Below are 24,416 nucleotides of genomic sequence, written 5' to 3'. Positions count from 1 at the left end.
TGCTACAGAGAACAAAAAAATAAGCCTTTATCTACACAGGGATGATATAGTTTCACTGTCACAACCTAAGATAGGCCTTACGAAACAAATGACCATGTTGTTTAAGTATTGCCAGAAATAATAACTTACAAATAACTTTTCTAAAAACCAAAGCCATCATTATGAGAATATCCCAAACATTTGATCAGACTTCACAACTAAGTTAAACCACCAATTTAAATAAATATTAAAGAAATGCAAAACAATTCAAAAACTGCATGATAGAAATTCTCTGAATACTGGCTTCCCTATCAAAAGTCTGCATCAGCAAAATTCCTGTCCTCAGTTCCCTATACGGGAGGATAAATCCATATCTGGGTAAACAAAGCAATAATAAGACACCAACAATAACTTCATGGTAAAATACACCTAAGTGTGACAAGTGTCACATTTTTCCATTTCTAAAAATGGAACGTTTTGTTTTTGCACCTTCCCATGCTCTTTTTCAGCAGCCAGGGAGAGGGTTTCATGCACTTCTACAAGGCATAGTCCTGCCTTTGATATGGTTCCCCATCCCTGGTTATGTTAGAACAGAATGCAATGATCCAGGAGCCAATTAGATGTGAAACATAACCATTTAAATAAAATTTCATTTAAATCAATAACCATTTATTAAGCACTCATTGTGCTCTGAGGGACAAGAAAATAACAAGGAAATGATCTAAACCTCCAGGAACAGCTGGAATCTAGAAAAGAGGAATGGATGTGAAATAGTGTGGCACAGGACAGATATGATAAATAACAGAATAGAAATGGAAAAAAAAGATAATCTAGGCATATGGGAGAGGGAGAGAGAGAATAACCCCTATTGGGCATTGCCCTGGAGTAGATTGCCTTAACAGGTACTAAGGTGGGAATTCAATAAGAGAATATGTAGAGCATTCTTGCATTCTCTCTCTTGATCCCCACTGCCACCCTGCCTTAACTCTCCTCGTAAAAGCCAGTCACTGCTCTATTCTGGGAATGAAGAGAGAAACAAAGAGAGAGAGAATCCAGAATCCTTGCTCACTTATGGCTAGGCTGGAGATTTGGGAAGACAGCAGTGCCCATAGGAACCCCTGAAAAGCCATACCCTTGGCACCTGGTCACCACCTGTCTCCCCTGGCAGATTCCCCACTTCTCTCTTTCTTTGCAGTCTTTTTCAGTGCTAACTGGCCTGCTAACTCTCCCTGAGAATGTCTTCCCTCCCCCACCCCCTTGAATCATGACGTTTTTCCACCTGACCTGCCCTTCTCTCTCGATCAGCACATATTTATGTCTCACCCAGGCATCAAGGTCTGGCTCAAAGGTCATCGGCTTTTGAAAAATACAAATAAATTAAGTAAGTAAGTAAGTAAGTAAGTAAGTAAGTAAATGCTACAAATTATTAAGAACACACTTCCTTCTGGGAACACATTTATCTCCTCTAACTCTCACAACCACCATGGCAGGTAGGTGTTAACTACACCCATTTACAGGTAAAGAAGCAGGTTCAAAGAGTATAAGAGCACACAGCTAGTCAGTGAGAAGGCTGAAATTCAAGCACAGGTGTGCTGAGTCCAGATCCTATTTCCTTGACCACAGAATTATTTTACCTCCAAATCCAGCTGCTATCAGCCCTGACCCCACACTAGGATCACCTGATGCCCAGGCCATGGCTCAGACCAATCACGAAGAATCTCTGGGGTGGAGCCCTCTACATTTTAATGCTCCCAAGGGAACTCCAATGTAGACCCAGGATTGAGAACCACTACCTTACTTTATCTCCTTCACCTTTTCAAAGGTACCTCTTGCTCCCTCTGAATTCCCACACCACTCTGTTTCTACCTTTAATCATTCAATCATTCATTCACTCACTGATCCCTTACTGGGTACTAGTCACTACACAGAGCTCTGGGGATCAGCATGAAACAAGACCATACCTCCTGTCCTTATGCAGCTACTCTTAAATGTAATAAAGGCACAAATGTGAAAAGGCAAAACTTTAAAACTTGTAGAACAAAATATAGTAGAATATCTTTGTAATTTGGGGCAGGGAGAGATTTCTTAAGTAAGACACCAAAGGCATAAACCATAAATGGGAAACTGATCAATCTGATACCATTTTAAATATTAAACATTTTTTCACTAAAAGATACCATTAAAAAGTGGAAAGGCAAGTCACAACCCGGGATATAAAATTTGCAATATAAAATTTGTCACAAAAGATTGGTATTCAGAATATATAAAGAACTCCTACAAATAAACAAGAAAAAAATCCAGCAGGAAAAAGTATATGCATTTCATAGAAGAGTAAATACAAATGGCTAAGAAACATTTGAAAAGATTCTCTACCTCATTAAAAATTAGAGAAATAGAAATTAAAATATAGTAAGATACCATTTTACACCAAATGGATTGTCAAAATTTTTAAAGTTTGGCTACATCAAGTGTTGCCAAGAATGTAGAGTGATGGGGATGTGAGATACTGCTAATGGGTGTGTAAATTAGTACTGCAAACAATTGCAATACAATGTAATAAGTATATAATAGGTGGAGCAGGAAGTGACTAGGACATATGGCAGGTGAAGCAGAAAAGGGCCCATGAAGGCTGAGATGTAAGGATGAATAACAGTTACTCGGCCAAAGAAAGGGAGGGGTGTTGCGGGTAGAAGGAGGGTGAGCATGATACATTCAAGGCCAAAAAGGGGAGTGTGCAAGGGCCAGGTCAAGAGGCCCAGAAACTGTGCCCAGAAGACTGGATTCTAAGAGCCATGGGAAACTACTGAAGGGTCTTCAGCAAGGACATAATACTCATTCCTTCATTCAACAAAAAGTCACTGGCACTTGCCATTGGACAGGCCCCACATAGGCTCTGGCTCTACATGAATGATTGCATCTGTTCTAGAAATATTACTCTAGATGTAGGGTGGAGAACAGGTTGGAGGGTCACACAACTAGAAGCAGGGAGACTACTGAGGAAGTGAGCTGGAGGTTGTCATCTGGACTGGGGAGCAACAGAAGCAGAGGGTGTAAATGCACAGAGACATGAGGTACTTGGAAAGTAAAAGGAACTAAGCATGGTGGTTCATTAGACATGAGGTTAGAGTGGTGAATAAGGTGAAAGATTCAAGGTGATGCCCTAGGTATCTGGATGGATGGTGCGACTTTCATGGGCAGAAATCAAAAAGGAGGGCGAGAAGTGGAGTAGTTTGGCATAGTTAAGGGACAGACAGAAGAAGACTAGAGAAGAGACTGGGAAAGGAATCGCTGAAGGAAAAGCTGGGTGGTATTGAAGAAACTGGGGCAAGAGGGGGTAGTTTAAGAAGAAAATGATCAATAGTGTGAAATGCCGCAGAGAAGTCAAGTTTTTTTGTTGTTTTTTGTTAAAAGGCTAAAAATGATCATTGACTATGGGGACAAGGATGGCCTTCATGAAAGAAGTTACAATCAAGTGGAGGGAGGAAGCAAAAGCGTTGAGGGCTGAGGAGTGGGAGGGAAAACAAGAGAGGGCACTTTTTTAAGAGAAACAAAGCAGTTTTGTTTTGTTTTGATTTAGATAAGCAAGACATGAGAGGGTTTGGTAAGAAGGAGCCAGTAGAGAGTAAAAGGTCAAAGATGAGGGGAGAGATACCAACAGCAAGGTCCTTGAGAAGATGGGTATTCCATTTCAACCCTTACTGGGTATACTTCAATTCAATTCTAGCAATAACTATCCAGAGTTAGCGTAGACCCCACAAGTTAAAGGGCGTGGTCCCCAATAGGACTCTCCTGACCAGAGACCACCCACACTTCTGACTGACTGGCTAAATTCAGAAGTTCAGAAGTTCCCAAGACCCCCTCAGGTTTTTTAATTAGAAAGATTCACAGAGGGGGGGCGGAGCAAGATGGCAGAGGAGTAGGAGACCTGGATTTCATCTGGTCTCAGGAATTCAGCTGAATAGGGATCAAACCATTCTGAACACGTACGAACTCAACAGGAGATCGAAGATAAGAAGAGTAACAACACTCTGAACAGAAAGGCGACCACTTTCTGGAATGTAGGACGTGCGGAGAAGTGAATCCGAGGCGATATTTGGGAGGATAGACGGCGGGGGAGGGGGCCTCCGTCGGCCACTTCTGGCAAGTGATAGAGCCGCGGAGCACAAAATCGGAACTTATATAAGTCGGCTCCGCTGAGGGACGTCGCTCCAGTGGCTAAGCAGGGGGTGGAGCCCTCGCGGGACAGTATGGTCTCAGGACCCTCGGGGTCACAGAAAGACTGGGGGTGCCTGAGTGCAGCAGAGCTCCCAGGTATCGGAGCAGGGAAGCCGGCTGCAAAGACGGAGCCAAGGCGCAGGCTCTCAGCTCGGGGTTGCCATAAACTGTGATCCGCGGCCCACTCGGGCTACTGCTCCTCCAGAAGGGACCCAACAAGCAACAGAGCCGGGGAGACTCCCCTTCCTCCCCAGGGAGCAGCGGCGCGGGAGCGCACCGCAGAGATCTGCTGGGTTTAGAGACTCCATACGGGGTCGGGTGCCAGAGATAGAAACGCTGGATCACAGGCCGGGTGAGCACGCAGTGCGGCTGGAGACCAGGGAGATGGGAGTGATTGCTTTTCTCTGGGGGCACACTGAGGAGTGGGGCCCCGAGTTCTCAGCTCCTCCGGGAGGAGAGTGGGAGGCCACCATTTTCGCCCTGCTCCTCCAAAGCTGTACGGAGAGCTTGCAGGGAACAAAAGCTCCTGAGAGCAAACCCGAGCAGCTTGCTTAGCCCAGACTCACAAGGGCGGGGCAATTCCGCCTCCGGCAAAGACATTTGGGAACCACGGCAACAGGCCCCTCCCCCAAAAGATCAACACGAACCGCTAGCAAGCCAAGACCAAGTTTACCAATCAAGGAGAACAGGAGAACTCCAGCGCTAGGGAAATACTGCACATAGAATTCATGGCTTTTTTACCATAATTCATTAGTTTTTCAAAGTTAATTTTTTTAACTTTTTTTTAATTTTTCTTTTTCCCTTTTTCAAACAACATCTTATCAATCGCTTTTTAAAAAAACATTTTTTATTTTTCATTTTTAGAGTCATATTTTTATCCCTTCATAGTAGTTACCCTTATTTTTGGCATATATATATAAGTTGTTCTCTCTTTAAAATTTTGAGATACAATTTCTTCTAACAGATCAAACTATACCCTAAATCACTAGTGTATGGCTTTGTTCTATTCTCCTGCCTGATCACATTCTCTCCCTTTGATTTTCTTTTTTTTCTTTTTTTTCTTTTTAAATCTTCTTTCTTTTTAAAAACAACTTCTTATCTTATCAATTCCTTTTACAAAATCTTTTATAATTTTCATCTTTACACTCATCTGCCATCCCTTCATTGTACCAACCCTTATTTTGTACATATATAAGTCTTTCTTCCTTTAAAATTTTAGCAGGCACTTTCTTCTAACAGACCAAAATATGCCCAAAAGCTAGTGTGTGGCACTGATCTATGCACTAGCCTGATCATATTTGATCATATTCTGTTTTTTTTGTTTTGTTTTGTTCTGTTTTTGTTTGTTTTTATCTTTTTCTTTTTCCTTTTTTTTTCTCTTCTTTCTTTCCCTTTCTTGTCCCCTGGTTTCAGGTCTTTTCTGATTTGTATAGAGTATATTTGCTGGAGACATTGTTAACCTGTTAGTATTCTGTTCTCTCATTCATCTGTTCTCCTCTGGACAAAATGACAAGACGAAAAAAATCACCTCAGCAAAAACAACAAGAGGTAGTACCGTCTGCCAGGGACCTACTCAATACGGACATTAGTACGATGTCGGACCTAGAGTTCAGAATCATGACTTTAAAGATACTAGCTGGGCTTGAAAAAAGCATGGACGTTATTAGAGAAACCCTTTCTGCAGAAAGAAAAGAACTAAAATCTAACCAAGTCGAAATCAAAAAGGCTATTAATGAGGTGCAATCAAAAATGGGGGCACTAACTGCTAGGATGAATGAGGCAGAAGAAAGAATCAGCGATATAGAAGACCAAATGATGGAAAATAAAGAGGCTGAGAAAAAGAGAGATAAACAACTACAGGATCACGAGGGCAGAATTCGAGAGATAAGCGATACGATAAGACGAAACAACATTAGAATAATTGGGATCCCAGAAGAAGAAGAAAGAGAGAGAGGGGCAGAAGGTATATTGGAGCAAATAATAGAAGAGAACTTCCCTAATGTGGGGAAGGAAACAGGCATCAAAATCCAGGAGGCACAGAGAACCCCTCTCAAAATCAATAATAATAGGTCAACACCCCGACATCTAATAGTAAAACTTACGAGTCTCAGAGACAAAGAGAAAATCCTGAAAGCAGCTCGGGAGAAGAGATATGTAACCTACAATGGTAGAAACATTACATTGGCAACAGACTTATCCACAGAGACCTGGCAGGCCAGAAAGGACTGGCAAGATATCTTCAGAGCACTAAACGAGAAAAATATGCATCCAAGAATACTATATCCAGCTAGGCTATCATTGAAAATAGAAGGAGAGATAACAAGCTTCCAGGACAAACAAAAACTAAAGGAATTTGCAAACACAAAACCAGCCCTACAAGAAATATTGAAAGAGGTTCTCTAAGCAAAAAGAGAGCCTAAAAGCAGCATAGATCAGAAAGGAACACAGACAATATACAGTAACAGTAAACTTACAGGCAATACAATGGCACTAAATTCATACCTTTCAATAGTTACCCTGAATGTAAATGGGCTAAATGCCCCAATCAAAAGACATAGGCTATCAGATTGGATTAAAAAACAAGACCCATCGATATGCTGTCTGCAAGAGACTCATTTTAGATGCAAAGACAACCCCAGATTGAAAGTGAGGGGGTGGAAAACCATTTGCCATGCTAATGGACACCAAAAGAAAGCTGGGGTGGCAATCCTATCAGACAATTTAGATTTTAACCAAAGACTGTAATAAGAGATGAGGAAAGACACTATATCCTACTTAAAGGGTCTATCCAACAAGAAGATCTAACAATTGTAAATATATATGCCCTGAACATGGGAGCAGCCAATTATATAAGGCAATTAATAACAAAAGCGAAGAAAAACATTGACAGCAAAACAATAATAGTGGGGGACTTTAACACGCCCCTGACTGAAATGGACAGATCATCGAAGCAAAAGATCAACAAGGAAATAAAAACTTTAAATGAAACACTGGACCAAATGGACTTTACAGACATTATCAGAACATTCCATTCCAAAGCAACAGAATACACATTCTTCTCTAGTGCCCATGGAACATTCTCCAGAACTGATCACATCCTAGGTCACAAATCAGGTCTCAACTGGTACCAAAAGATTGGGATTATTCCCTGCATATTTTCAGACCACAGTGCTTTGAAACTAGAACTCAATCACAAGAGGAAAGTCAGAAAGAACTCAAATACATGGAGGCTAAAGAGCATCCTACTAAGGAATAAATGGGTCAACCAGGAAATTACAGAAGAATTAAAAAAATTCATGGAAATCAATGAAAATGAAAACACAACTGTTCACAATCTTTGGGATACAGGAAAGGCAGTCCTGAGAGGAAAGTATATAGCAATACAAGCCTTTCTCAAGAAACAAGAAAGGTCTCAAATACACAACCTAACCCTACACCTAAAGGAGCTGGAGAAAGAACAGCAAATAAATCCTAAACCCAGCAGGAGAAGAGAAATCATAAAGATCAGAGTGAAAATCAATGAACTAGAAACCAAAAGAACAGTAGAACAGATCAACGAAACTAGGAGCTGGTTCTTTGAAAGAATTAACAAGATTGATAAACCCCTGGCCAGACTTATCAAAAAGAAAAGAGCAATGACCCAAATCAACAAAATCATGAATGAAAGAGGAGAGATCACAACCAACACCAAAGAAATACAAACAAGTATAAGAACATATTATGAGCAACCCTATGCCAGCAAATTAGATAACCTGGAAGAAATGGGTGCATTCCTAGAGATGTATCAACTACCAAAACTGAACCAGGAAGAAATAGAAAACCTGAACAGACCTATAACCACTAAGGAAATTGAAGCAGTCATCAAAAATCTCCCAACAAACAAAAGCCCAGGGCCAGATGGCTTCCCAGGGGAATTCTATCAGACATTTACAGAAGAATTAATACCTATTCTCCTGAAACTGTTCCAAAAAATAGAAATGGAAGGAAAACTTCCAAACTCATTTAGGAGGCCAGCATTACCTTGATCCCAAAACCAGACAAAGACCCCATCAAAAAGGAGAATTACAGACCAATATCCTTGATGAACATGGATGCCAAAATTCTCACCAAAATACTAGCCAATAGGGTCCAACAGTACATTAAAAGGATTATTCACCACGACCAAGTGGGATTTATCCCTGGGCTGCAAGGCTGGTTCAACATCCGCAAATCAATCAACGTGATACAATACATTAACAAAAGAAAGAACAAGAATCATATGATCCTCTCAATAGATGCAGAAAAAGCATTTGACAAAGTACAGCATCCTTTCTTGATCAAAACTCTTCAGAGTATAGGGATAGAGGCTACATACCTCAATATCATAAAAGCCATCTATGAAAAACCTACAGCCAATATCATTCTCAATGGGGAAAAGCTGAGAGCTTTTCCCCTAAGGTCAGGAACGCGGCAGGGATGTCCACTCTCACCACTGCTATTCAACATAGTATTAGAAGTCCTAGCCACAGCAATCAGACAACAAAAAGAAATCCAAGGCATCCAAATCGGCAAAGAGGAAGTCAAACTCTCACTCTTTGCAGATGATATGATACTGTATGGGGAAAACCCAAAAGACTCCCCCCCAAAACTGCTAGAACTCCTACAGGAATTCAGTAAAGCAGCAGGATATAAAATCAATGCACAGAAATCAGTGGCGTTCCTATACACCAACAACAAGACAGAAGAGAGACAAATCAAGGAGTCGATCCCATTTACAATTGCACCCAAAACCATAAGATACCTAGGAATAAATTTAACCAAAGAGGCAAAGGATCTGTACTCAGAAAACTATAAAATACTCAGGAAAGAAATTGAAGAAGACACAAAGAAATGGAAAAACGTTCCATGCTCATGGATTGGAAGAACAAACATTGTGAAGATGTCAGTGCTACCTAGAGCAATCTACACATTCAATGCAATCCCCATCAAAATACCATCCACTTTTTTCAAAGAAATGGAACAAATAATCCTAAAATTTGTATGGAACCAGAAGAGACCCCGAATAACCAGAGGAATATTGAAAAAGAAAAGCAAAGCTGGCGGCATCACAATTCCGGACTTCCAGCTCTATTACAAAGCTGTCATCAAGACAGTATGGTACTGGCACAAAAACAGACACGTAGATCAATGGAACAGGATCGAGAGCCCAGAAATGGACCCTCAACTCTATGGTCAACTCATCTTTGACAAAGCAGGAAAGAATGTCCAATGGAAAAAAGACAGTCTCTTCAACAAATGGTGTTGGGAAAATTGGACAGCCTCATGCAGAAGAATGAAACTGGACCATTTCCTTACACCACACACAAAATTAGACTCCAAATGGTTGAAAGACCTAAACGTGAGACAGGAGTCCATCAAAATCCTAAAGGAGAACACAGGCAGCAACCTCTTCCACCTCAGCCATAGCAACTTCTTCCTAGAAACATCGCCAAAGGCAAGGGAAGCCAGGGCAAAAATGAACTATTGGGATTTCATCAAGATAAAAAGCTTTTGCACAGCAAAAGAAACAGTCCACAAAACCAAAGGACAACCGACAGAATGGGAGAAAATATTTGCAAATGACATATCAGATAAAGGGCTAGTATCCAAAATCTATAAAGAACTTATCAAACTCAACAGCCAAAGAACGAAATAATCCAATCAAGAAATGGGCAGAAGACATGAACAGACATTTTTCCAAAGAAGACATCCAAATGGCCAACAGACACATGAAAAAGTGCTCAACGTCGCTCGGCATCAGGGAAATCCAAATCAAAACCTCGATGAGATACCACCTCACACCCGTCAGAATGGCTAAAATTAACAAGTCAGGAAACGACAGATGTTGGCGGGGATGTGGAGAAAGGGGAACCCTCCTACACTGTTGGTGGGAATGCAAGCTGGTGCAGCCACTCTGGAAAACAGTAAGGAGGTTCCTCAAACAGTTGACAATAGAGCTACCATATGATCCAGCAATTGCACTACTGGGTATTTACCCCAAAGATACAAATGTAGGGATCCGAAGGGGTACGTGCACCCCAATGTTTATAGCAGCAATGTCCACAATAGCCAAACTGTGGAAGGAGCCAAGATGTCCATCGACAGATGAATGGATAAAGAAGGGGTGGTATATATACACAATGCAATATTATGCAGCCATCAAAAGGAATGAGATCTTGCCATTTGCAATGACGTGGATGGAACTGGAGGGTGTTATGCTGAGTGAAATAAGTCAATCAGAGAAAGACATGTATCCTATGACCTCACTGATATGAGGAATTCTTAATCTCAGGAAACAAACTGAGGGTTGCTGGAGTGGTGGGGGGTGGGAGGGATGGGGTGGCTGGGTGATAGACATTGGGGAGGGTATGTGCTATGGTGAGCACTGTGAATTGTGCAAGACTGATGAATCACAGATCTGTACTTCTGAAACAAATTATGCAATATATATTAAGAAAAAAAAAGAAGAAGAAGATAGCAGGAGGGGAAGAATGAAGGGGAGTAAGTCGGAGGGGGAGACGAACCATTAGAGACGATGGACTCTGAAAAACAAACTGAGGGTTCTAGAGGGGAGGGGTTGGGGGGCTGGGTTAGCCTGGTGATGGGTATTAAAGAGGGCACGTTCTGCGTGGAGCACTGGGTGTTATGCACAAACAATGAATCATGGAACACTACATCAAAAACTAATGATGTATGGTGATTAACATAACAATAAAAATTATTTTAAAAATTTTAAAAAAAAGATTCACAGAATTCAGCAATGTGCTATTATTATTATTATTTTATTATATAGGACACAAATCAGGAGAACCAGTCAAATGGCAAGACATAGAGGAAGAGGTCTGGGAGGGAACACAGAACTTCCATGCTCTCCCCATGTGGAATCAGGACACATCACTCTCCCAGTACATCACTGTGTTCAACAAAAGGAAACTTCTCCAAGCTCTAGTGTCCAGAGTTTTTCTGGGATTTCATTATGTAAGTATAATTGATTAAATCATTGGCCACGTGAGTGAATTCAATCTCCAGTCCCTCTCCTCTTCCCGCCCAGGAGGCTGGGAGAAAGAGTTGACTGATACCATCATGTGGTTCAAAGCCCCAATCTTCTAATCACATGGTTGGTCTTTCTGGAGACTAGCCTCCATCTTGAAGTTATCTAAGGGCACTGCCGAGAATCAAAAATTCCAATAGTTTCAGAAGTTCCGACAGGAATCTGGGCAAAAACCAGATAAACTGTTCATTATACAACAGTGGGTCAGGAGGTTCGGGACCTGGGTAGAAGGAAGAGCCCATGTAGGATAAAAAGCCTCTACCATTCCAGCAACTGGGTGGCTCAGTCAGTTAAGTGTCTGTCTTTGGCTCAGGTCATGATTCCAGGGTTCTGGGATAGAGCCTCAGGTCAGGCTCCCCACTCAGCAGGGAGTCTGCTTCTCCCTTTCCCTCTGCTTCTCCCCACCCCCACCCCCCACTCATGTTCTCTCTCTCTCTCTCAAATAAATAAAATCTTTTTTTTTAAAAAAAAAAGGAAATGCTGTGGGAGCTCTCACATGATGGTGTCTATTTTTTAAGGACTAGGTATGAGGGGAGAGACAAAGTCAGGACTTGAGGTCAATGGTGAGTATTTGAAATGATTGCTGTGCACAGCACACTAGGAGAGCTTTATAGGACTGCCAGACAATGTCAGAGCCCAGTGGGTGGTGGTGCCCATGCATCCAGGTGGCAGTCATCTGTGAGGCCAGGTAGTTTTCTCCAACAGCCCCCAGTAGCCCCAACAGAGATGCAGAAGAAGCAGACCGTCAATATAACCAGGCCTGGGGTTTTGCCTAGGAAGTGCTAGGGAAGAAAAAGGGAAAGGCTGGGACGCCTGGGTGGCTCAGTGGGTTAAGCGTCTGCCTTCGGCTCAGGTCATGATCCCAGGGTCCTGGGATCAAGTCCCATAGGGCTCCTTGCTTGGCAGAGAGCCTGCTTCTCCCTCTACCTGCTCTTCCTGCCACTCCCCCTGCTTGTGCTCTCTCTCTGACAAAAAAAAAAAAAAAACAAAATCTTAAAAAAAAAAAAAAAGAAAGAAAGAAAGAAAAAGGGAAAGACTGCTGAGAAGACCAGCAAGAAAATGGTTGAAAAGATGGAGCATATTAACTAAACTGGCTAAATAAGGAAGCAAAGCAGGACAGAGAGGGAGGATGTCTATGGGCTAGCAGTCCTGATAAGGGTGAATAATTGGTGCTTTGAGAGTATGGGGGTGAGAAAGCAGGAAGGTTGTGGTCAGAAAGGAGGATGTCTGTGTGCATGATTGCCTAAATGGAGTCTTTCCAAGAGTCTTTCCAAGCCTTGAGGGTGGCAAAAAGGAGTGTCTCTTCTCAGCACCTACTATTAATTCCTTGTATTCAAGATAAATTCCCTGAAAAGAGGTACCCATGTTTAATTCATCTTTGTATTCCTAGCAATACTGGAAATACTATATGAAAGGCAATTATACTTTTAGGGAATGGATGATGCTAAATTGTTAAGGATGCTGGAAAACTCAGGACACCCATGTCTGGTGAGTCCACTGGGGAGCTCCATTTGGACAAAGGCCCCAAGGAACCAATGAAACAAAGGGACAGTGATGCATGCTGGGAAACAAGATTCCCCATCCCCACTGCAGCCCCAGGCAAAGTGAGTTCTTTATGAATGAATGTTGCCAGTTGACATTTTCCAGTCTTAATGCACACATACTCACACATAACCAGTGATCCCTGTTGGATTATCACTACTATCAGAGATTCCGTGGCAACAGTGAAAAGGAGGCCACTCTCAGTAGGAAGGGAAGAAAGAAGGAGGAAGGGAGGCAAACTAGTATTTCCTGTGTGTCAAGCATGGTCCACCTCTGTGTTAGAGACTTTCACATACAGGACCTTGTTTATCTTTATAACAACCTTGAGAGATAGGTCTTGTTGTCTTCATTTTAACATAAGGACATCTGGCCAGAAAGATGAGTGACTTTCAGAGATAAGTCTAGGAGGGTAGAGCTTCATCTGATTCCCTCTTTGGTCTTTTTGACTCACCCACTGAATGCCTCCTGGAATCCTTCATTCCAGTGATAATTCCAACCCTTGGTTGAGTGCTCATCATAAGCAAGGTGTCATAGGAGGAGAAGTGGCTGATTTTGTCATGGCCCTCTAGGAGCTTTAAGACTGGAGGGGAAGGTCAGATGTGTTCCCAAACAGTCACACTCAAAGCAGCTCCCTACTAACCAACAAGGGAGGCTTATTACTTGGGGGAGACTAAATTGAAAAGTTATGTTCTGGGTATTGACAATGATGAGTTTGTTTACTTTTTTGTAGGATTGCTTTCCTTATGACTAGCACTTAAAAGAAGCAAGAGCAAATTTCCCTGTCCAGTGAACAAAGTGAAACTGAGGTAAATCCTATTGTATCCGTGATACTTTAAAATAGTGTCTCCTAAGGAATCAATCTCAGGAAAGAGGGAGTCAAGGATCTTGCCAGAGTTCACAAAGTCTGACTGACTCCTGAGATCTCGTTGTCCACAGGATAACTTAAGAGCTAATGGTCTGACAATCTGTGTTAAAGCCAACAAGTCCACTGTAGGTTCAGAGAAAACATTGTGGGCTTACTCCCTTTTCCCCGCATCTCCGCTCATACTAGTCTAGTACCCTTGTCCATGAAGCCATTTATAATAAGACAATCAGGCAGGGGCCAACCCCCAATGTCGGGGCCAGCTGAGCCAGTTCCTCTAAAGAATGTGGCCCTTGGCTGAGATTTCAGTCCTGGGCTTCCTCAGGAGCACAGAGTAACACCTTGCCCTCTCTCCACCTAACCACCCAGTGTGGGGAGAACTCAAGCCAGAAGTTGGGCACCTGTACAGGAGTCTGCAACCTGCCCGATCTGCAGGGGTAGTCTAGTTCCTCAGCTATAAACGGACTTCAGGAACTCAGTAGGAGAGATCCAAGCAAGAGTTCTTGGTTGCCTTAAGCCTATGTGGAGCAGAATCCTGTTGGGCAAGACTGTCATTCTCTAGACTGAATAAGCAATTTCAGAAGGAACTGCCAAGAGGCAGTAAGAAGTAAGAGAGGGCAAGGGAACCTATGCAGCCAGCCAGAGCAGCACATTCTACCAGGCAGGAGCCAGGGACACAAACCGCCCATCCAAAGGCACTGAACCAAATGACACTAATTTTTCCGGGCCTGCATTCTTTGGAAAGCGAGAAGTGAAACCTGAGACAGGAGTCAGCTGGCTCATTTGCTCACTCTCACTCAAAAATTAGAATCTCCCACCCTGGCCTAAGGACACAATAGGAATAAGACAGCAGGAGTTATGCTCCAGTCGTGCCCACAGGCTAGTGGAGCAATCTGTCAGCAAACAACAGATAAGAGATCATTTCAGACAGCAAGAAGAAAATACATAGGAGTAATGTGCTAATGAGTGTCTAGAACCTTTTATTTGGGGGCAGTCCCATTTGTTTATCTTTGTTTTTGTCTCCTTTACCTGAGGAGACATATCCATAATTATGCTGCAAAAACCCATATCTAAGAGATTACTGCCTTTTCCTTTTAGGAGTTTTATGGTTTCAGGTCCCACATTTAAGCCTTTAATCCATGTTGAGTTTATTTTTGTGTATGGTGTAATACAATTATCCAGGTTTGTTCTTTTGCATGTAGCTGTCCAGTTTTATAAAAAATGTGATATATATATTATATATGTGTGTGTGTATTATATATGTATATATGTGATGGAATATTGCTCAGCCATAAAAAAAGAATGAGATCTTGCCCTTTACGACAACATGGATGAACCTAGAGGGTATTATGCTAAGTGAAGTCAGACAGAGAAAGACAATACCATATGATGTCACTTATACGTCCATATGTAGAATCTAAAAAACAAACAGACAAACAAAAGAGAAATAGACTTGTAAATACAGAGAACTAACTGGTTGCCAGAAAGGGAGGGGGTTGATGAGGATGAGTGAAACAGATGAAGGGGATTAAGAGGTCCAGAATTCCAGTTATAAAAGAAATAAGTCACAAGGATGGAAAGTACAGCATAAGGAACATAGTCAATAAAATTATAAGACATTATAAGTTGACAGATGGTAACTACACTTATCATGGTGAGCATTACATAATGTATAGAATTGTCAAATCACTACATTACTACATTGTACACCTGAAACTAATATAACATTGTATGCTGCCTATACTTCAATAATAAATTTTAAAAGAGAGAGAGAGAGAGTGGCTGGAATTGGAGACAGAGAATGAGAGCTGGAGGTCAAAGGAGACCTTGATGAGAAAAGATAAATCAACTTGCCCCCCCGGCCCCCAATAGGGGCAAGACTGCCAAGTCAAGGATCAGACAGAAGGCCTGTGTGCTAGGTGTGGTGAGCCAGAGGAAGAGGGCTGAGAGATGAAGAAAGTACCAGGGCTGGGCTGTGTGAGCCTTGGAAAGGCCTCAGAAAAGGAGACCCCGCCTAAACTAACCAATAACATCACAGTGGGGCATGCTGAGGTCACACGGACTTCTACCCCAAACCCAGGGACATAGGGGGAGCCTTTGCCCTAAAGAGGGGAACCTAGAGTCGATCACAAGTACAGTTATGAACCCTGTGCTCCCCAGTCCACAAGCATCCTATAATCACAGACATGGACAGGCCCCAGCTGAAGGCAAACAATGTCAGCCACCTGGAGAAGCCAAGGGTGAGCCACCCAGGCACTCAGAGCCCTCCCATTATTCCCCGAAGCACACACAGTCACTCCCCTTCATATCATGTCTCGAAGCAGGGGCCCAAACACCCATTTCTTTATGCCTCCCTTTGCACAGTACAAACCTTCCAGATGCCCTGCTGAAGCAGACTTCCGGGGAGAGGGAAGGTGAAGTTGGGCTCCTGGATAGGGTAAGGCCAGTGGTGAGGATTCTGTATGGACAGACAAAATTTCCCTTCTTTTCTTCTAGGTTTGTTAGCTGGTCTAATAAATAAATTTATATAAGACTAACAGGAGAAATGCAAACTTCATTTCATTTGTATAGGAGCCCTATAAAAATATGAGACTCAAAGCAGTCAGGCAGTGGAGGCTTATGTGTGCCATTCTGAGCTAGGGAAAGGGGTAGGGGTCTGGGGTTTCAGAGGGAAGGAGGGCAATTCACAGGCAGATAAGAAGAGCAGGTGTTTGGTAAACAGATGTTTGCCCTACCATGCAGAAAATTCTTTCAGATAAAAGTTCTCTCTGGTAACAGCCCTACTATCTCTGGTATAGTCCACTTATCTAAATTATTTTAGGTAGTTACAGGAGAGGTAACAAACTGAGTTTTAAGTCTCATTGCCTTCAGCTCAAAATAACCCACATGCCAAGTTAGTACATTCTGAATGACACTTTCTACTCCCTTTCAATTCATTCACCACACACAACATGCCTGGGTTTCATTTGGGGTCAAATTTGCCTTAAATCTAATTATGAGGACATAATTATGTGTCCCCAGTGATCACCTTCTGAGAGTCCCTAAGACACTGTCTCAGAATCCTCCCTCTGACTTCCACCTCAGGCTGCCACACTCAGACTGCTGCTGGTGACATTCATTCATTCATTCATTCATTCCATTCATTCATTCATGTCAAACTGCACTGAGCACCAGCTACTGGCTGGCCACCGCTCTAGTGTCTGGGGATACTGCAGTGAGAAAGGCACCCAGGCCCCTGCTCTTGGGACCATTCTTGAGGTGGCTGCTTTGTTGGGCACACAATGCCTCCTAACTGCTCCTGTCACATCAGCCCTGGAGAGGGGATGTCGCCCTCCCTTAAATCTCTGAGACCACCTTCCTGCCTTCAATGAGGCAGGAGGCTTGAAAGAAGGGAAGTAAAACTGCCACGGGCAGTGTGGCTACCCCCAGGCCTCCTTCCCTGTCTCACTCCTGGAGTCTCTCAGTGTGGCAGCAACCAGTTCAATCCCACTTCCCCCTCTCTTACCCCTCAGGGTGAGTTTCAGGCAGGTCCAAGTCCCAGAGTCCTGGTCCTAGCTGCCGTGTGGCCTAATAGAGAAAGATTTACCCCATACCCACCAGGGCCCTCCTCCTGCCCCAGCATGCCCTCTCCACAGGATGTCTGACAGTAGATACCCATTCCTTTCAGGTTCCAAGCCAGACAGCAACAAAGATCACGTGGAGATACTAGTCCGCAGCCTGGTTTGCCAAGGCCAACCCAGTTCTTTCTTATAGTCCCTTGTCCAGAGTGAGGAGGTACTCTCCCCCATGCCTTTCCTGGGACTCTCAGGTCCTCAGTCTTCTCTGCAGTAAACAATCCCTCCAACATGAACCCACAATTTCCCAAACAGCATCTCAATAGGCAGCCTAGAGCACTCTCAACTCACAGAGCACCAAATCATGTTTCTGTCCCTCCTCTCACCTGGCTATGTCCCTGAACACATGTAGAGGAAAGGGCAGACGACCGCTCTGTGGCAGTTTATACACCTCGTAACACTTCCCATATTCTGTCTTAAATTGTAGGCATTTGCAAAAATTCCTTGAGGACAAGTACCATGTCTTGTATAGTTTTGTTCTCCTTCCTCTGTGTACATACACACACATGCACACATAAACACAACTTACATGGTGCCTGGTGTGATGTATAGTTTTATTCTCCTTCCTCTGTATACACACGCACAAATGCACACACAAACACACCACATCTTACATTTTGGAATGATGGAAGTCATTCTAAGAGCTGTTTACCCTGCCATGTCATCACCTCTGATTTCATCTTTCTGGAACTCCCAAATTCTCAGAGGAATTTGGAAAAGTCCTCGAGAAACACTTCGGGGAAAAATGGGAGTGTCTCTGCAGAAATTTACCTCCCAGGCATCTGGTGAAACACGGAACAGGAGAACACTATCACTTCCTGATAATAGTGATAGCTCCTGTCACCTCCCTGTCCCAGAAGACTTCATAAAGAGCTCAGGATTCCCCAGAAGAGCAGCTGGACACCACTCTGACTCAAGCCAGGACAGCAAGGTGTTCACGGTGCCTTTGTGGCAGGAACGACACTTCTGCAAGAGGACAACACACCCAGTCAGGTCCAGAAGTCTCTAAGAGCCTTTGGGGCCTACCTGCTGCCTCCATTATCAACCAGGCTGCTTACTGAGGAGTTCATCGTGAGCTGGACATTGCACTTCTGGTGAGTCTCTATTTTTAAATCCAAGATACTCTTTTCTAAGGAAACAAAGGAAGGTTGCTCAAGATGGAAGCCGTGAGAGTGGCAGCAGGATCACTCCTGGCTTTCATTCATTTGGTCAGCCAACATTCATGGACCACCGTCATGTGCCAGGCATGGAGACAAGAGCTATAATCTCAGCCCTGCAACAGGTGTGCTAATAGTAAGGGAGATGAGCAAATAAAGCACAGTGAGGGAGGTTTGCAGAGGATGTTAGAGACACATGGCACAGAGGAAAGGCACCCACCAATCTAGCTTGGGAAGGAGCATGTCATGGAGGAGGTGAAGTATGAATTGAGTCTTAAAGGATTAGGCAATGGACAAACTACGAGGAGGAGAAGGAGGTTCCAGGCAAAAAGAACAGGTTGTACAAAAGCATGGAAGTTAGAAAAAATATTATTGCATTCAAGTGACTGCAAATAGTTTGGGAGGGCTAAAGTGTGTAGTAGGAGAGGAGAGCAGAGGATTCCATGGTGGACCTTGCTTGCCATGCTCAGGAGCTTGGACTCACCCATGGAGGAGATAGGGAGCCAATGATGAGATGTGAGCAAGGGCTTGATATAACCAGATTTGCTTTGTGGAGACATCCCTGTGGCTAATGTGTTGGGAATGGATGGATGGAGGGTCCATGTCAGCAAGCAAACCAATTAGGAAATGATTTAAATGACCAAGGTAAGAAGGGAGAGGGCTTGAATTACAATGAAGTACGAGGATGGAGAGAAATCTACAGATCCCAGGCAGTCAGGAAGTTCTCAAAAAAAAGACCTATTGAAAGAACTGATGGTGGTTAATGAATGAATGGATGGGTGAGTCCTTGGGTGGCAGTGACTGGGATACTTTTGGTGAAATGGTTTATCCGGTGAGAGAGGCAATGGGGTGGGGGTGGGGAGGGGAGGGCTTCTCCTTTTTACTTTAAATATTTTTGTATCATTTGAAACTCAAAATGAGCATGTATATATATATTTTTTAATATTTTTGTTTATTTATTTGACAGAGGGAGAGACAGCGAGACCAGGAACACGAGCAGGGGGAGTGGGAGAGGGGAAAGCAGGCTTCCCGCTGAGCAGGGAGCCCAATGCAGGGGCTCGATCCCAGAACCCTGGGATCATGACCTGAGCAGAAGGCAGACGCTTAACGACTGAGCCACCCAGGTGCCCCAAAATGAGCATGCATATTAACAAAAAGGCTAAGAAGGATATTTTTAAAATCACTACCAGTTCTAACGTGTAACTTTTTGCCTACACATGTCATCAGTTAACTTTGATAGATCACTCCTGGAACTATCATATCAAATATCCTCCCTTGTGAAAACCTACTTTGAAAAATGGGTCATGTCTGGCAGCTTCATAGATTCATTAGTACATATTGGAAGAGTTTCCAACCTCTAATGCCAGAGAGAGAAAGGAATCCCAAGTCAGAGATTGCTGAATTCTGGAATATCTATCCATTGTATTGAAGTATGGGCAGAATTTGTATAATAACTTTACACAATCAGACTTCCTCATTTCACATTGCTCAGTCATTAGAGGAGATTAACCACCTAGAGTCTGGGTTCTAGACTTGACCATTGCAACCAACAAATCCCGAGTTGCTTTGCTAAGAACTTTGTATTCCCAGAAGATAGAAAACTCAGTTCCAGCCAAGAAGGAGGAAGTAATTAGAGAAGTGAAATTAACTAACTCCTGGAAGGAAATAGCCAAATCACCTTCAATTATGTAATAACCAGCAAGTAGAATACATACACCACAGACAATTTAGGAGAGAACTATTTCATCACAGATTTTAGGAGCAAAGTATTTTTAAGCATTACTTTTTTTAAAAGCATATGATTCCAGGGGTAGTAATCTTAGAGAGGTTTTTTGGACAGTGCTCTAACAGTCTTAAAGAAAAAGGAAAGGACAAAGGAAATCAAACAACAGAGTTACCAGTAGCAGGTGAGAAAATGAAAAGGAATAAGGAAGAAACTCAGAAAAGGGAAGAGAACTAAATACCCAGTTTGGAAAGTCCCAGTGCTACCCTGAGAGAAGGAGAAAGAAGAGAATTCATACAACATGTCACAGCCAGGTGGGAAAAGGAGGAAGGACAAAGGAACAGAGTTTACTCTAATCCTAAGAGTGTGGAAACATTTATGGGCAGAGTTGCCGAGATACTAATGTCATTTAGAATATAATTGAATCATTGAGAAAGAGGTCTGCAGATGGGCACTGCGGACAGCACAAGATGGGAGCAAAAAATGTAACAATTAAAAGTGATTTTTAAAAAAAGGATCTGGTTTAGGTTCAACTCAACCATGTTTGAGTCATGGTTCCAGCATTTACTAGTTGTTTGATCTTCAATAAGTTATGTCAGCCTCAGTTTTCCCATAGGTGAAATGGGTAAATACTATTTATAAAGTTTATTGCAAAGACTAAATAAGGCAATGAAAAAAGTGCCTGGTACTCAATAAAGGACAGGTTTTTTTTTTTTTATTTTATTTATTTATTTATTTTTTAAAGATTTTATTTATTTATTTGAGTGAGAGAGAGAATGAGAGATAGAGAGCATGAGAGGGAAGAGGGTCAGAGGGAGAAGCAGACTCCCTGCCGAGCAGGGAGTCCGATGTGGGACTCGATCCCGGGACTCCAGGATCATGACCTGAGCCGAAGGCAGTCGCTTAACCAACTGAGCCACCCAGGCGCCCAAGGACAGGTTTTTTTAAGTATTGTTTCTAAATTTATATCCAAGAGATATGGTTTAATACAATGGTGTAAGACAGGGGCCTACATCTTATGACCTGCAGAACAAATCCGGTTAAGCCCATTCATTTACGTATTATCTATGGCTGCTTTCTCACAACAATGACAGGGTTGAGTAGTTGCAACAGACCCTATGACCCACAAAGCCTAAAATATTTACTATCTGGTCCTTTATAATGTTTCCAGACTCCTAGTATAAGCAGCACCAAAGCCCTGTGTTTGTGGCTGACTATCTCATATCCATTACGTGTAAGAAAAGATATAAAGTAGAAATGCCCTGGCATCCACCTCACCTGCCAGAGGGCTTTTGCTGTTGAACCCAAAGGAAGGACAAGTTTCCACTGGCCTCTCAGAGGTGAAATAACAACTCAGCCAGTAAGGAGAAGCCTCTGCAGACCATATACCTCACCAAACCCAGCAGCTTGCTCATATATTTGAGTCCTCCTTGTTCTAGACCAGGGAGGAGAATGGAATACCCTGGAATCTACCTATCTGCCCGGAGTACCTGGATCCAGGAGGGGGCAGACTCAATGGAGATGATGCTATAAGAGGAAGAGCAGAGGTCTCAAAACTAAAATCAGACTCTCTAATCTGAAATAATCCCTAAAACAGAAAGAAAAGGAGAGAGGTATCCATGGAGACAGGAATGGCTACACAGGACATTTTAAATACTTTCAGATACCAGAAAGACCCATGGGAATGGTAGGAAGGAATGATAGACTCTTAAGAAGAATATTAGGAAGTCAATGCCAGGAATGAGACGGGACTTGGAAAATGGTGGCTTTTCTGTGCAAGAGAGTCAACAAGAACAAAATGGCCCATGGCAGAGAGTAGATATTACTACAACTACACATGATAATATAAGAACTAACCCATGATTATCTGTCTTCTTGCTCAAAATGATTGAAGACCATTTGGGTGAGGCCAATCTTGCTAAGAAAGGCTAGAAGCTTAAGATCAGACATAAGATAGTACCAAGGCACTTACTGCTCTGAATAATGCCAGTCTCCTGTGTTGGAAAATGACCTGCCAGTGTAGAGGACAACTTGCAGGTGAGAAGAGCTTGAGTGACTCAAGAGGGAAGAATCCCCCCAAAACTGGAGCTTCCCACTACAGTCTGGCATTGCCAACTCCCCACTTCTGCTTGTTTCATTTTTTGGGTTTGCGTTGCCATTTACATCATCACTCTTCCAGGCCCTCCCCCAGTGCAACTATTTCTGTACTGAGAAGTTTTCTGTTGATTAGGGACTGGAAGGAAGTGCTATGGCCTGAGTAGTCTCCTTGAAGAGACAGGGCTTGATACATGCATTGTGCAACATGCTCGCCTGACACAATAAGTTTCACTTCCTGAGATGGACAGGATGCTGCCAGGTTGGGGTCCAGGCTATGGGGCTGGGATGAGACATGGCAGAACTGTAGAAACTACTACGTCAAGGGGCATTGCCCCATGGCTCCAAAATTTCCCTTGAGCAAAAAGAATGGGAACTTATACACCCTGGATACTAAAAGATGTAGAAGTAGATTCAAGATTCCTGACCTCAATCTCAAATCCTTAGAAACAGAATGGATTAACTCAGAAATGACGCTTGAGTCTCTTGCATACCTCCCTTTCTGTCACTGGCTTTCATCCAACTTCACTCAGCTTCTAATCACATCAACAGGCTGAGGGCATCTCTGTGTTCTCTGTCAGGAGAGCCCACAGAGCTATCAGACCTCCAGGTCTTGCTCACCCCAGCATAAAGACTCTGAAGAAGATGGTAGTTCCTTCAATGAAATTTGGGACCACTGCTTAATTTACAGAGTGAAGCCTGTGTAGGTAAAACAGAAAAGTCCATCAGGCTCCTTAGGGCCTCTAAAATGTCTGTAGAACCAGACACCCGATTTTATGAAGGTTCAGAGTTGGGAACTGACTATTGCTTACCAAACTCATAAAAAATTGATGCTTTGAACAGGATGCAGCTTTTTATTTTTTAAGATTTTATTTATTTATTTGAGAGAGCTCACGTGCACAAGCAGGGGGCAGGGGCAGAGGGAGAGGGAGAAGCAGGCTCCCTGCGGAGCAGGGAGCCAGATGCGGGGCTCGATCCTAGGACCCTGGGATCATGACCTGCACTGAAGGCAGATGCCTAACAGACTGAGCCACCCAGGCGCCCCCAGGATGCAGCTTTTAGATTGCCTGTGGAACACATAACTTATCAAAGATGGCATTCTTGTGTCTGCCTTCCTGATATCAAGGTACTAGGAGCCAAATTAAGAATCAGAGGGCTGTTTGGTGAGCCAGCTTGCTGGGCAATCCTTGCCCCACAGTAGTCTATTTCCCTCCTACTTGGAAAAGTCAGGGACTTTCTCCCATGGACAACACAGAGCAAGCATAGTACCCGGCACATAGTAGGTACTATGTGCTCATTTGAGGGAAAACACTGTCAAATTCCTGCTCACCCATGCAGGTAAGAAAATTTCACTGCCTCAGTTTGCATGCCAGGCACTATGCCAGACCCAGCTCTAAGAATTCACAGCTTCCTGAGGGAACCAGATAAGCCAGCAAGGTTTCAGTTCAGTGCTATAAGTGCTGTAATATAGATGTGCCAAAGGGGTGGGGAAGGCCCCATTCCTAGGCTCCATGCAGTTTATAACCTGGTCATTCAATCATCCTACAAATGTGAAGGCTATCCTGGGGCAGTACTTTGGGCAGGTACTCTGCTGGTCTCTGAGTTCAACAAAGTCTGGTGTATTTTGATACACTAACAACAAAACATCTAAAAGAAAAATAAAGAAAATCCCATTTATAATAGTATCAAAAACAATAAAATAAATAGGAATAATTTAACCAAGAAGGTGAAAGATCTGTACACTGAAAACTCTGAGGCATTAACGAAAGAAATTAAAGAAAACACAAATAAATGGAAAGATATCCCAACTTCGTGGACTGGAATAATTAATACTGTTAAAATGTCCATACTATTTAAAGCCATCTATAGATTCAATGCAACAACTATTAAAATTCCAGTGGCATATTTTACAGAAATAGAAAAAAACAATCCTAGGGCACCTGGGTGGCTCAGTCACTTGAGCATCCGACTCTTGATTTGGCTTAGATCATGATCTCAGTGGTCGTGAGACTGAGTCCCGCGTCAGGCTATGCACTGGGCAGGAAGCCTACTTGCGATTCTCTTTCTCCCTCTCCCTCTGCCCCTTCCCCCCACCAGCTTATGCTCTCTTTCTCAGGAAGGAAGGAAGGAAGGAAGGAAGGAAGGAAGGAAGGAAGGAAGG

The 24,416-nt window shown here is 43.0% G+C and overlaps 1 protein-coding gene across 4 annotated transcripts in view; it reads right to left on the bottom strand.

The window, feature by feature from the left end:
- The window catches only part of IL36G (interleukin 36 gamma), a 111,436-nt gene extending 89,160 nt beyond the window's left edge, over positions 1-22,276 (bottom strand). For 2 of the 4 annotated variants that reach the window (XM_025868206.2, XM_025868211.2), the window contains exon 1: positions 22,134-22,276. The gene's annotated coding sequence lies outside the window, so the exon portion shown is untranslated. Of the gene's footprint in view, positions 1-18,052; positions 18,248-18,307; positions 18,521-22,133 lie in introns of those variants that run through there. The other 2 variants (XM_025868207.2, XM_073897410.1) reach the window with 2 other exon arrangements.
- Between the last annotated feature and the right edge of the window lie 2,140 nt (positions 22,277-24,416).

This window comes from Callorhinus ursinus, unplaced genomic scaffold, assembly GCF_003265705.2.
Source record: "Callorhinus ursinus isolate GAN/ISIS: 27379988/994484 unplaced genomic scaffold, GSC_fseal_2.0 scaffold10, whole genome shotgun sequence".
In the NCBI taxonomy this organism is placed as follows: Eukaryota; Metazoa; Chordata; class Mammalia; order Carnivora; family Otariidae; genus Callorhinus; species Callorhinus ursinus.
This window is presented reverse-complemented; position numbering and strand designations above follow the sequence as displayed.